Source organism: Arvicanthis niloticus, chromosome 8 (assembly GCF_011762505.2).
Source record: "Arvicanthis niloticus isolate mArvNil1 chromosome 8, mArvNil1.pat.X, whole genome shotgun sequence".
Taxonomy (NCBI): domain Eukaryota; kingdom Metazoa; phylum Chordata; class Mammalia; order Rodentia; family Muridae; genus Arvicanthis; species Arvicanthis niloticus.
In genome coordinates this window covers 73,734,195-73,748,366 of record NC_047665.1, presented here as the reverse complement: position 1 = coordinate 73,748,366, position 14,172 = coordinate 73,734,195, and the positions used below count along the sequence as shown (strand labels likewise).

The window sequence follows — 14,172 nt, the reverse complement described above, 5'->3', positions numbered from 1 at the left end:
TAGCAAACTAAGGATGTCCTTGGCTTTTTCCATCTTGCTCTTTGGTGTTCATTCTCATGGATGCTGACCCATGTTCATGACAACTAGTTATTTTTATTATGTTCTCCTGGCTGCTACCTTTGCTTAGGAAAATACTGTGTAGGTATAGTCATCCCCAACCTTAGAAATACTCTTTATTTATGAACCCAGAAATTCATGTCTAATCTGTTGTTTGGAATGCAAAGGCCATTTCACACACACACACACACACACACACGCACGCGCACACACACGTGTACCCCCCCACATACACACACGCACATACACTCACACACACATATATACACTCACACACACATACACGTGCGCGTGCACACACACACATGCATACACACACACACACACACACACACACACACACACACACACACACAGAGGACCTGTCAGCAGCACTGCTCTAACTCCAGGCAACTACCATGTGCTGTGCTGTTCTGTGGAGAAGCTGTACCTCTGTGTCTCAAAGGTTCAAGGGTCAGAACTTCATGGGTTGAGCTGGAGCTCTGGTAGTCATTCTGCTACTCTCCCTTTAGTGCAACTTGGAGACTTTGTCATAGACACTGACCTATAGGCTCATGACACTCTAAACCAGTGTTCTCAACCTGTGGGTCAATACTCCTTTGAGGGGTATTGAACAACCCTTTCACAGAAGTTGCATATCATACATCATATATAGTAGGCATTATGATTCATAATAGCAAAATTATAGTTATGAAGTAATAATGAAATAACTTTATGGTTGGGAGTCAGCATAACCTATATAAAGGGTCACAGCATTAGGAAGGTTGAGAACCACTGCTCTGAACTGAGCTAGAAGTACTCTGGCTCTCTGGTCCTCCCCACAGTGATTAGGATGGGCTCAGCTGTCCATTTACATGAGAGGGCCGTTTGAAGCAGGTGTAGAGAGATGAAGAGCTGTTTCACTATCCCTTTCTGCTCATCTGCACAGCATAATACATATGCATGGAAATACATAAACATGGGAATCATTCTATCTATAGGGAAAACACATTAATAGCTATCACCCTTATATTTGACATCACGTCACTCTTTGTGAACAAGTGATTATCATTTCTACATTGATATAATGATGCTTCTAGTGAAAAACATGTCACTGTGTGCATAAACAATCTCAAGGTTGACAGCTTAGGTTGTCAGACTGTAAGAAAAATCACTTCATAAATTTAAGAGAATTTAATTTATTCACTGATCATTAAGTGTTACACACATGAGTACCTGATTTATGCTTAATACTGTTGTCAAAGCTAGAGGCTAGGGAGTGTGAACAAAAGATGCTAGAGAAAGTTTACCTTCCCCTGGATCCTGCAATCCAAGGCTCGAGGTGTTAAAGAAGCACCCTTAGTGAAACAGTGCCATTGCCATGAAAGACTTTACAGAGGAAATGAGAGGAGTTAGGATGCTCAGAATGGCAATCCCATTGTGCTTCCCGTGTCTCTAAAGGCAGTGGTGGGGGCCACTGGGGTTCAGAGGAGTGGGGGAGCTGTAAGGAGAGTTAGGGAAGAAATAGTCTAAGAGGATAGTCAGCCTGAATAGAGATAAGCAAGTTGCCACTGCTGTCTGGGACAGAAGAGTTAGCTTATGTTGGGGAGAATAATTGGGAAAATAGCTTAAGTGCTTCAGTCTTGGCAGTTCATGAGTGTCACCCAGGTTTCTTAAAGCTCCCAGTCTCAGAATCTTACCTGAGAACTGATAAATAGAATTTCTGGGTCCTGGGCTATCAACCTATTTAGCTTTTAAAGCTCCCTAATGGTTTTGATATTCAGCTAAGGTAGAAGATGCCTAGATTTGAAGTACTGGCCAAACTTAGGCGATCCCTGCCAAGGAGGTGGGTCTTTGTCCCTCTGGCAGTGGGGATTACCACTCAGAGGTTTCTTGATCATGCGGATGGCATGATCAAGTTGGAGTTTACCAAAATCAGTTGATTATTCAAGTACATCTGAATGAAAGAGAAATAAGAAAAGGCTTGATTTAGACTTTGTGATGGTCTGAGAAAAGGAGAGGAGTCACACTGGAAAGTATACTTGGATATATGAGAGTTGGTGATATCACCCTTGATCCCAGTACAATTTGTTTTATAAACTGATTATACAGCCTCACCCTCGTTAATTTGATCTCTTTTCTCTTACAGCCTGGCAACTTCAGCAGTAATTTGGCCAGTTTGCATTTAATGGAAGGAGACCATTGTCTGCTCATGTACTTGTCTAACTCATAATAGTAAGTGAGGTTATGTATATGAGGAATATGACCTTTAACATAATTATTATAAAGCATTTAATAACCTTCCACATATGCAGTAACACAACCTTAGTCCTGCAGAATCACTTCAGGAGTCAGAGTTACATGTGTAAGTAGTTGTTGGCATACTGTTCTCCAGCATTAAGTTGACATTTGAAGCAGTGTTCTAAGTCATACTATACATTTTAATGTTTTTTAGTTAGTTAAATTGGGTAATCAGTTACTTTTCTGGTGACAGATCTATATTTGCTTCTCAACTGTGACACCTATCCTCCTCATGTATACACTCCCTCCCTGCACATGTCTGTGTTTAGTGCATCCTCTTGCTTTCACATTACCAATCACCTGCTTATGTCCGTTACAAACACCTTGAGTCCATCCTTGTGCAAGAGTATACGAGAGCCAGAAGAGTAGATTCTTACAGGAGCCAGAAGTTCAGGTTTCTTAGATCCTTAGCAAATCTAGAATTGACTCTTGTGCTGGCTTCCTAGCTGCTTTATGTTCAGTGTTCCCCAGACTGTCCTATGGTAGAATGTTTCTGGGCTCTTTGTTTTTTACTGTTTACCTTGGAGACCGTGAACAGCTGAGAGTAAGTCCAAGGCATGAAGTTTTGATGTGATTCCCCCTACTTTATAAAGGTTCAACATGGGTGCTAATGAAGTGATTTAGTGGATAGGTGCTTCCCTGGGGAGCATGAGGACCTGAGTTTGGATCCCCAGCAACCAAGTAAATGTGGACCTCTTGTAATCCCAGTGTGTGGGAGGTAGAAAAAGGGGATTCTCAAGCAAGCTAGCTAGCTAGATGGTACCAAACAGAGAATGTAGGTCCAAGAGCAAGATCCTTCCTCAGTGAGCAGGTGGAAACTGATCAAGGAAGACACCCAGCATCAGCCTCTGCCTCCACATGAGCTACTGTGAGCTTTTTGACTGTTAACAATGAGGTTATTTATGTTTCATCAATATTGCTATACTTTTGAGTTACTTCTGTAATAGATATTTAGGTTTTCACTTGACAGTTGACTTACTGGCACCTGATAGAGAGGGAGGAGAAGCAGCAGGGTGTTTATCCAGGGCCCATTCTGTGCAGTCTTTCTATGGGTTTTGTCATAGAACTCAGGTTTACAATCAAGGAAACAAAGTCAAGGCAACAGCAGAAACTAGTTTTGGTTGGAGGTTAGTCTGTCTGAATAGCCTGCTCTTATTACCTTTTGATTTTACTTATAAGGGAATACAGTATAAGGGACTAACTTAGAATCTAGAGAGTTGAGCACAGGCTTTACTTCTGTCACTAACAAGCTTGAGCAAGTTCTATTAAACTTCTTTAAATCCTATCTGTCATCCTATAAAATTTGTACTATATTGTATTTGTATTGACCAACTTGGGTGTTATGAGAATAATAAGCTAATGAGTCACTATGACTTCACAGGTAGGTAGGAAAAGCCATAGCAGTTTCAAAGAATTTTAATTCAAGCAGAAAAATAAATGACCAAAACCAAACAAAAATAGAGGGAAAAACTCAAATGAAAGCATACATTAAGATGATTTGAGATCCTGGGGAAACAGCTCAGTCAGTGTGGTACTTGCTCTGCAAGCATGAGAACCTTAGGACAGGGGAGATGGGGAAATCCCTGTGCTTATGGACAGGCCAGTCTAGCCTGATTGGCAAGACTGAGGTTCATTGAGCATCGAGATATCGTATCTCACAAACAACAGCAACAACAACAAAAGAAGATAGACAGCTCCTAAGGAACAGCATCTGACGTTGACCTGTGCTATCCTGCTGCACAAACACATGTGCACACACACATGAACATGGACAGTCTGCCCATGTGTACACACATACACACACACAGAGAAAAATAAGATAATCTTTATAGATTTTTATGGAATTTTATTTTCATTAATGTTACGACCTTTCCCAAACTAGTGTTGGTTAATATTGCATGTTCCCAGCATTAGTGAACCAGAATACATTGCTATGCTTTTACCACCTCCCTGATCAGAGCATATCCTGATAGTGCACTGAATATTTCTTGCCATTTGTCAGAAGCAACCTTTAGCACCCATGCCATATTAGCTAGGTCTAAATTCCGGTACCTGCTCCTTGCCAATGAGGATAGTAAGGTTCTAAGTAGCAGTATGATATACTGGACTAGAGGTGATAGCCTCAGTCTCTGAACTACTGTGCCTGTAATTTGAAGATTTAGAACAAAGTCACCTTTTTGTAAATGTTTTCACAAAATTGCTTTCAAAAATGTTTTTAGATTTTTGGGAAACTTTAGTGGTTTACAGGATAGAACACACTGAAAGATAGTTACAGCTATTCTAATCCATTCCTGCTCCTTTCAAGTATACATGAAAGAGGTGAGAAATTTGGGGTACCCATTAAATTGTAAGGACTGTTAAAAATGGAATGGTAGTGATCCTGAGACATGTCGAGGTCATGCCAGAGACTTACACAAAACCTGTACCTGATTAAGATTCAGTCTCTAATTGGGTACTGGGCTAGTTTAAGCTGCCTTTGAAAATAAAGGGAACTCAGTGGTTCATATAACTTTGGTTTCCACAAGTACGTCTGGCTTCATATGTGGTTGAAGCCAGGAACACAAATGATTGCATCTGGACTCTTGCAGCTCTGTTGGTTGGTTTATAATTTTCAGACAGGCATTTTAGTTAATACTGTTTCCACTAACTGTTCAATATTGTCATTCTTTGAATTTAGCAACATAAACAGAAAGATAGCAGGCCATATTTCCTTCAGTCTGCCTCTGTGTCCTATATATGATTCTTTGACTAGTCAATGCCACCTGGGAAGTACATACACTAGTAAGACAGACTGTCTCATGTTCATTCCCCAGTGACTACGAACCATGCTGAATTTCACAGCATAGAAGGGACCAAGGAACTTTCTTCCCTAGAAAATTTGAACTACAGAAAACTAGACAGGTGTGGAGATAGTAGAAATGTATGGTAGGACCAAGTGATTCTCTCTGTTAGAAACATGTTTCATACATACATACACACGCACACACACACACACACACACAGACACCCCTGTAGTGTTACACACAGAGGATTCTGAATAAGAACAAATAAATGACAGGGATTTGAAGTAGGAAAGCTTGGGTTCTCCTCTCTCTCTCTCTCTCTCTCTCTCTCTCTCTCTCTCTCTCTCTTTCATCTTTAATCTTTTTTTAAACATTCCAGTCATTATCCCCCTTTCTAGTCTGCCCTCTGTCAGTTCCTCATCCCATTCCTCCGACCCTAGTCTTAAAGAAGATGTCTCCACCTCACCCCCACCCCACCAGACCTCCCCAGCTCATGGGGCCTCAAGTCTCTTGAAGGTTAGGTGCATCTTTTCTCACTAAGGTCAGATCAGGCAGTCCTCTGCTGTATATTTGTTAAGGGCCTCAGACCAGCTTGTGTATGCTGCCTGGTTGGTAGCTCAGTGTCTGAAAGATCTTGGGGATTCAGGTTAGTTGAGACTGCTAGTCTTCCTATGGGATCAGCCTCCTCTACAACTTCCAACATTTCCCTAATTCAACCATAGGGGTCACCAGCTTCTGTCTATTGGTTGGTTGTCAGTATCTACATCTGTCTCAGTCAGCTGCTTGTTGGGACTCTCAGAAGACATCCATGCTAGGCTTCTGTCTGTAAGTACGCTATAACATCAGTAATAGTGTCAGTCCTTGGAGCCACACCTTGAGATGGCTCCGCTTGAGATGGGCCAGTCACTGGAACTCCTTTCCCTCAGTCTCTTATCCGTTTTTGTCCTTGAAGTTCTTTTAGACAGGAACAATTCTGGGTCAGAGTTTTTGACTGTGGGATGTCAACCCCATCCCTTCACTTGATGCCCTGTCTTTCTACTGGAGGTAGACTCTACAAGTTCTTTCTCTTCACTGTTGGGCATTTCATCTAAGGTCCCTCCCTTTGAGTTCTGAGAGTCTCTCACCTCCCAGGTCTCTGATACATTCTAGAGAGTCCTTTCACCCTACTTCCTGAGGTTGACGGTTCTCATTCATTCTGAGTGAAGCCCTGAGGGTACTCATCTCTTAAGTGAGGTCTACAAGACCCTGTGTTCCAGGTGGGACAGTCTCCAGATGACCACTCCTTCAGTTTCTGTCCTACGTTTTGTTTCCATATTTCCTCCCATGAGTAGTTTGTACTTCTTCTAAGAAGGACTGAAGCACCCACACTTTGGTCTTTTTTTCTTCATGAGCTTCATGTGGACTGTGAGTTGTATCTTGGGTATTGCAAGCCTTTGGGCTAATATCTACTTTTCAGAGAGTGCATACCATGCATGTTCTTTTGTCATTGGGTTACCTCACTCAGGATGATGTTGTAGTAATTATTTAAAAATGCAGCCACCAGTCAAGCAGACTGTTTAGGCTGCAGCCTCTCGCCTAGATCTGACGCCATGTTCCAAGGCCATGAGGCCACATCTGCGCCACAACTAGAAATGGCCAGCTAGAGACACCAGCCTTGCGACCCACAAGATGCCAGCGTGGGAGATGGCTCTGCCAGTCTTCTACACTGTCTCTGCAAAACTGGGCCAGACTATCCCGCCAACCACACTAGCTCAGTACAGATGAGACTCCAATGCTTAGATTATCCAAAGGCAATACAGATGAGACTCTAATGCTTAGATTATCCAAAGGCTTATATATTTAGTAATGATCAATAACAAGATACCCTTACAATCAGAGGTGTAACCCAATACCCAACCTAGATATACCAACTGCCTTTGACTGCTACAGACAAGCGAACATCAGCCCCCATTTCCCCTCTCTCTTTATCAGTCTCCCCTTAGCTCCTCCTCTTCTCTTCTTCCTCTCCTTTCTCCTCCTCTTCCCCTCTTTACTCCTCCCACCTTAGCTCCTCCTATAGGATGACATTTTCTAGTTCCATCCATTTACCTAAGAATTTCATGAATTTATTGTTTGTAATAGCTGAGTAAATACTCAATTGTGTATATGTACCACATTTTGTGTATCCATTCCTCTGTTGAGGGACATCTGGGTTCTTTCCAGCTTCTGGCTATTATAAATAAGGCTGCTGTGAGCATAGTGGAGTGTATGTCCTTGTTATATGTTGGAGCATCTTCTGGGTATATGCCCAGAAGTGGTATAGCTGGGTCCTCAGGTAATGCTATGTCCAATTTCTGAGGAACCACCAGACTGATTTCCAGAGTGGTTGTACCAGTTTACAATCCCAGTAACAGTGGAGGAGTGTTCCTCTTTCTCCACATCCTCACCAGCATCTACTGTCACCTGAATTTTTGATCTTAGCAGTTCTGACTGGTGTGAGGTGGAATCTCAGAGTTGTTTTGATTTGCATTTTCCTGATGACTAAGGATGTTGAACATTTCTTTAGGTGCTTCTCAGCCATTTGGGTTTTCTCAGCTGAGAATTCTTTGTTTAGCTCTGTACCCCATTTTTAATAGGGTTATTTGGTTGTCTGGAGTCTAATTTCTTGAGTTCTTTGTATATATTGGATATTAGCCCTCTATCAGATGTAGGATTGGTAAAGATCTTTTCCCAATCTGTTGGTTGCCATTTTGTCCTATTAACAGTGGTTTTTGCCTTACAGAAGATTTGCAATTTTATGAGGTCCCATTTGTCAATTCTTGATCTTAGAGCATAAACCATTGGTGTTCTGTTCAGGAACTTTTTTCCTGTGCCCAGGGTCTTTCCCTAGTTTCAGTGTATCTGGTTTTATGTGAAAGTCCTTTTTCCACTTGGACTTGAGCTTTGTACAAGGAGATAAGAATGTATTGAATCGCATTCTTCTACATGCTGACCTCCAGTTGAACCAGCACCATTTGTTGAAAATGCTGTCCTTTTTCCACTGGACAGTTTTAGCTCCTTTGTCAAAGATCAAGTGACTATAGGTGTGTGGGCTCATTTCTGGGTTTTCAATTCTATTCCATTGATCATCCTGCCTGTCTCTGTACCAATACTATGCAGTTTTTAATCACTATTGCTCTCTAGTATAACTTGAGGTCAGGGATGGTGATTCCCCCAGGAGTTCTTTAATTGTTGAGAATAGTTCTAGCTATGCTGGATTTTTTGTTATTCCAAATCAATTTGCAAATTACTTTTCTATCTGTATGGAGAATTCAGTTGGAATTTTGATGGGGATTGCATTAAATCTGTAGATTGCTTTTGGCAAGATGGCTATTTTTACTATATTAATCCTACCAACCCATGAGCATGGGAGATCTATCCATCTTCTGAGATCTTCTTGAGTTTCTTTCTTCAGAGACTTGAAGTTCTTGTCATACAGATCTTTCACTTGCTTGGGTAGATTCACTCCAAGATATTTTATATTATTTGTGACTATTGTGAAGGGTGTCCTTTCTCTAATTTCTTTCTCAGCCTGTTTATCCTTTGAGTAGAGGAAGGCTACTGATTTGTTTGAATTGATTTTATATCCAGCCACTTTGCTGAAGTTGTTTATCTTAAGGTTTAGGAGTTCTCTGGTGGAAGTTTTGAGGGTCTTAAGTATACTATCATATCATCTGCAAATAGTGAAATTTTGACTTCTTCCTTTCCTATTTGGATCCCTTTGACTTACTTTTGTTGTCTAATTGCTCTGGCTAGGACTTCCAGTACTGTATTGAATAGGTAGGGAGAGCGTGGACAGCCTTGTCTAGTCCCTGATTTTAGTGGGATTGCTTCAAGTTCCTCTCCATTTTTAGTTTGATATTGGCTACTGGCTTGCAGTATATTGCTTTTACTATGTTTAGGTATGGGCCTTGAATTCCTGATCTTTCCAAGACTTTTACCATGATGGGGTGTTGAATTTTGTCAAATGCTTTCTCAGCATCTAGTGAGATGATCATGTGGTTTTTTTTTCTTTGAGTTTGTTTATATAGTGGATTTCGTTGATGGATTTCCATATATTGAACCATCCCTGCATTCCTGGGATAAAGCCTACTTGATCATGATGGATGATTGTTTTGATGTGTTCTTGGATTCCGTTTTTGAGAATTTTATTGAGTAGTTTTGCATCGATATTCATAAGGGAGATTGGTCTGAAGTTTTCTTTCTTTGTTGTGTCTTTGTGTGGTTTAGTTATGAGTGTAACTGTGGCTTTAGAGAACGATTTAGGTAGTGCTCCTTCTGCTTCTATTCTGTGGAATAGTTTGAAGAGAATTGGTATTAGGTCTCCTTGAAGGTCTGATAGAATTCTGCACTAAAACCATCTGGTCCTGGGCTTGCTTTTTTTTTTTTTTTTTTTTTTGGTGGTGAGACTGTTAATGACTGCTGCTATTTCTTTAGGGATTATGGGACTGTTTAGATGGTTTATCTGCTTCTGATTTAACTTTGGTACCCGGTATCTGTCTAGAAAATTGTCCATTTCATCCAGTTTTTCCAGTTTTATTGAGTGTAGGCTTTTGTAGTAAGATCTGATGATTTCCTTAATTTCCTCAGTTTCTGTTATTATGTCTCCCTTTTCAGTTCTGACTTTATTAATTTGGATACTATCTCTCTGCCCTCTGGTTAGTCTGGCTAAGGGTTTATCTATCTTGTTGATTTTCTCTAAGAACCAGCTCTTGGTTTTGTTGATACTTTGTATGGTTCTTTTTGTTTTTACTTGGTTGATTTCAGCCCTGAGTTTGATTATTTCCTACCATCTACTTCTCTTGGGTGTATTTGCTTCTTTTTGTTCTAGAGCTTTCAGCTGTGCTGTCAAGTTGTTAGTGTATGCTCTCTCCAGTTTCTTTTTGTAGGCTCTTAGAACTATGAGTTTTCCTCTTAGCACTGTTTTCATGGAGTCCCACAAGTTTTGGTATAATGTGTCCTCAATTTCATTAAATTCTAAAAAGTCTTTAATTTCTTTATTTCTTTCTTGACCAAGTCATCATTGAGTAGAGCGTTGTTCAATTTCCATGTGTATATGGGCTTTCCATTGTTTTTGTTATTATTGAAGTTCAGCCTTAGTTTGTAGTGATCTGACAGGATGCAAGGGATTATTACAATCTTTTTGTATATATTGAGGCCTGTTTTTGACCAGTTATATGGTCTGTTTTGGAGAAGGTTACATGAGGTGCTGAGAAATAGGTATATTCTTTTGTTTTAGGATGAAATGTTCTATAGATATTTGTTAAATCCATTTGGTTCATAACTTGTGTTATTTTCACTGTTGTGTCTCTGTTTAGTTCCTGTTTCCATGTTCTGTCTATTCCTGAGAGTGGAGTGTTGAAATCCCCCACTATTATTGTGTTACATGCAATGTATGCTTTGAGCTTTATATATGAACATGGATGCCCTTGCATTTGGAGCATAGATGTTCAGAATTGAGAGTTCATCTTGGTATATTTTTCCTTTGATGGGTATGAACTATCCTTCCCTATCTTTTTTGATTACTTTTGGTTGAAAATCGATTTTATTTTATATTAGAATTACTATTCCAGCTTGTTTCTTGGGACCATTTGCTTGGAAGATTGTTTTCTATTCTTTTACTCTGATGTAGTGTCTGTCTTTTTCACAGAGGTTTGTTTCCTATATGCTGCAAAATTCTGGGGCCTTTTTTTCATATCCAGTCTGATAGTCTACGTCTTTTTATTGGAGAATTGAGTTCATTGATATAAAGAGATATTAAGGAAAAATGATTGTTGCTTCCTTCTATTTTTGTTATTACAGGTGGAATTATGTTTGTTTAGCTATTTTCTTTTGGGTTTGTTGGAAGATTACTTTCTTGTGTTTTCTAGGTTGTAGTTTTCCTACTTCTGTTGGAGTTTTCCATCTATTATCCTTTGTAGTGCTGGATTTGTGGGAAGATGTGTGACTTTGCTTTTGTCATGGAGTATCTTGGTTTCTCCGTCTATAGTGATTGACTGTTTTGCTAGGTATAGTAGTCTGGGCTGGCATTTGTGTTCTCTTAGGGTCTGTATGACATTAGTCCAGGATCCTCTGGCTTTTAAAGTCTCTGGTGAGAAGTCTGGTATAATTTTTATAGGTCTGCCTTTATATGTTACTTTACCTTTTTCCATTAATGCTTTTAGTATTTTTTCTTTGTTTTGTGCATTTGATGTTTTGATTATTATGTGACGGGAGGAATTTCTTTTCTGATCTAGTCTATTTGGAGTTCTGTAGGCTTCTTGTATGTTCATGGGTATCTCTTTTTTTTTAGGTTAGGGAAGTTTTCCTCTATAATTTTGTTGAAGATGTTACTGGCCCTTTGAGAGTCTTCACTCTCATCTATACCTATTATCCTTAGGTTTGGTCTTCTCATTGTGTCCTGGATTTCCTGGATGTTTTGGGTTAGGAGTTTTTTGCATTTTGCATTTTCTTTGACAGTTGTGTCAATGTTTTCCATGGTATCTTCTGCACATGAGATTCTCTCTTCTATCTCTTGTATTCTGTTGGTGATACTTGCATCAATGACTCCTGATCTCTTTCCTAAGTTTTCTATCTCCAGGGTAGTCTCCCTTTGAGATTTGTATATTTTTTCTACTTCTATTTTTAGATCCTGGATGGTTTTGTTTAGTTTCTTCACCTGTTTGGTTGTGTTTTCTTGCAATTGTTTAAGGGATTTTTGTGTTTCCTCCTTAAGGGCTTCTACCTGTTTACTTGTGTTCTCCTATATTTCTTTAAGGGAGTTATTCATGTCCTTCTTAAACTCCTCTATCATCATCATGAGAAGTGATTTTAAATCAGAATCCTGTTTTTCCAGTATGATGGGGTGTGCAGGACTTGCTCTGGTGGGAGAACTGATTTCTGATGATGCCAGGTAACTTTGGTTTCTGTTGCTTATGTTCTTGTGCTTACCTTTTGTCATCTGGTTAACGCTAGTGCAACCTGCACTCACTGTCTCTGACTGGAGCCTGTCTTTCCAGTTATCTTGCTGTGTCAGAACTCCTCAGAGTCCAGATGTCTCTGTGATCCTGTGATCCTGAGCTCCTGGGACTCAGGCTGTCTCTGGGATCCTAAAATTTTGTGTCTCTAAGTACAGTTGTTTCTCTGCTACTGAGTGCAGTGGTTCCTCTAGGATGGCTCAGGATATGGTATCTTTATGGGAGCAGACCAGCTAGGTGTCTGCCCTAGCCAAAAAAGACCAAGGGGGGGCGGGAAGGGGAGTGGTATTCTGGAGGGGCAGGATTTGGGTGGCTGATGGGTCCTGAGTGCCCCAGGCTCTCAATTGTAGTTCTGGGGCTTAGGGTTGTGCAGGAGGGTTCTTACTCATTGTGCTGAGTGCAGTGGTTTTTCTGTGATGGCTCAGGATATGGTGTCTTCACAGGAGTAGCTGGATAATTATTTTAACAACATGTCTTTATAATATTGGCTTTTTTTCTTAAATTTTACTGGTGATAAGACTCCCAAAAGTTACTTTTTTCTGAAGATTAAAGAAGGTTGAAATTAATAGTTTTTTCTCAAAGTTCAGTTACTTAATACTATTAGGATTCAGTTAATGTGATTTTTGACTATGTAACTAATAAATTACATTAATGTGATTCTTTCAGATTTAAAATTGGAATAAAATTCTAGATTTTAGGACTTTTCGGTTTAAGTGGTCTGTTAATGCTGTAGGAGTATTGAGATTTTGAAGTGCACTGCAGCTGGTTCCCTCTTAGGAATCATGTCTCAGCTTCATGAAATAGAAAGCAGACATCTTTGACTGATTGAAAAGAGTTAATTTCTTACTATACTATAGAGAGACAATACAGAAAAGTAATGACAGACTGTCAGGATGTTTTCTTGTCAATTTTTTGTTTTTTAAATTCTGCTGAGCTGGATTTGCTGAGAACCCAGACTAACCAGTTGCTCTAACATGGGTTCCCAGGTTCTGACATTTTATAGATTATTTTGTAGTTTTCTTTTGGCTCTGTGATATTAATGTTTTTAAATTAGAATCTAGAACTACAAGTATCCATCTTACTCATTTTATAAATGAAGGAGCTAAAGTCCTAAGAAGACTCAATTATCTGTGTCCTTGCAGCCAGTGACGAGGGCCGAAAAGAAGCAGGGCCTCCTGGCTGTCCGTTTAGTGATTGTTACAGGAGATCACTTCAGGTTTATTTTCTGCAAAGTAATTTTATATGCAGGGACCATAGTTCACTGCATCGGGCCAGTTGTCAAATTACAAGTTTGTGTTTAATCTCTTGAAGCTGAGGGGATTTTTGGGATTAGAACCAGATAATACACAGAGCATGGATGGTGGGAAGCTTGATGAAACATCCTTGATCAAACTCCAGTTCTCTCCTTTAAGAGGAACTTCTTTGTTTGCTGTTCTCTGGGACTCAGTTCTGTTTTCTAGAAGGTTCTTCCTGCCTATTGTATTCTAGGATCATGCTTATGCGGATGTTAGGGGATATGTGCTTTATTCTGCTGAGCTCCACTTTCAAAGGATTTTGGCAGCACGTTTTCAGTGATACCATGAATTACCTTGGCAGGTAGTGTTTGAAAACATGCTCTGTGATGTACACATTTCTGTCTTCTTCACTCTGTCCATCTCTGGCTATTTGATTAGTTGCCATTCATTTGTCCATATCAGCAGCTCTTGAAAGATATTGTCACAGTTTGAATTTACTTGGCCCAGGGAGTGGCACTATTTGGAGGTATGGTCTTGTTGAAGTAGGTGTGTCACTGTGGGTGTGGGCTTAAAGACCCTCATCCTAGCTGCCTGGAAGTAAATATTCTGCTAGCAGCCTTCAGGTGAAGATGTAAAACTCTCAGCACCTTCTCTTCATACCTGCCCGTATGCTGCCATGTTCCCAACTTGATAATAATGGCCTGAAACTCTGAGCCAGCAAGGCAGCCCCAATTAAATGTTGTCCTTATAAGAGTTGCCTTGGTCATGGTGTCTGTTAACAGCGGTAAAACCCTAACTAAGATACTATGGTTTTTTTTTTTATGTTTTGGGTTTTGGTATCAT

At 40.0% G+C, this 14,172-nt stretch overlaps 1 protein-coding gene across 1 annotated transcript in view; it reads left to right on the top strand.

The window, feature by feature from the left end:
- Znf438 (zinc finger protein 438) overlaps positions 1-14,172 on the top strand; it is a 150,230-nt gene that overhangs the window by 36,064 nt on the left and 99,994 nt on the right. Inside the window, exon 3 of the mRNA XM_034509668.2 lies at positions 2,186-2,271. The gene's annotated coding sequence lies outside the window, so the exon portion shown is untranslated. The remainder of the gene's footprint in view (positions 1-2,185; positions 2,272-14,172) is intronic.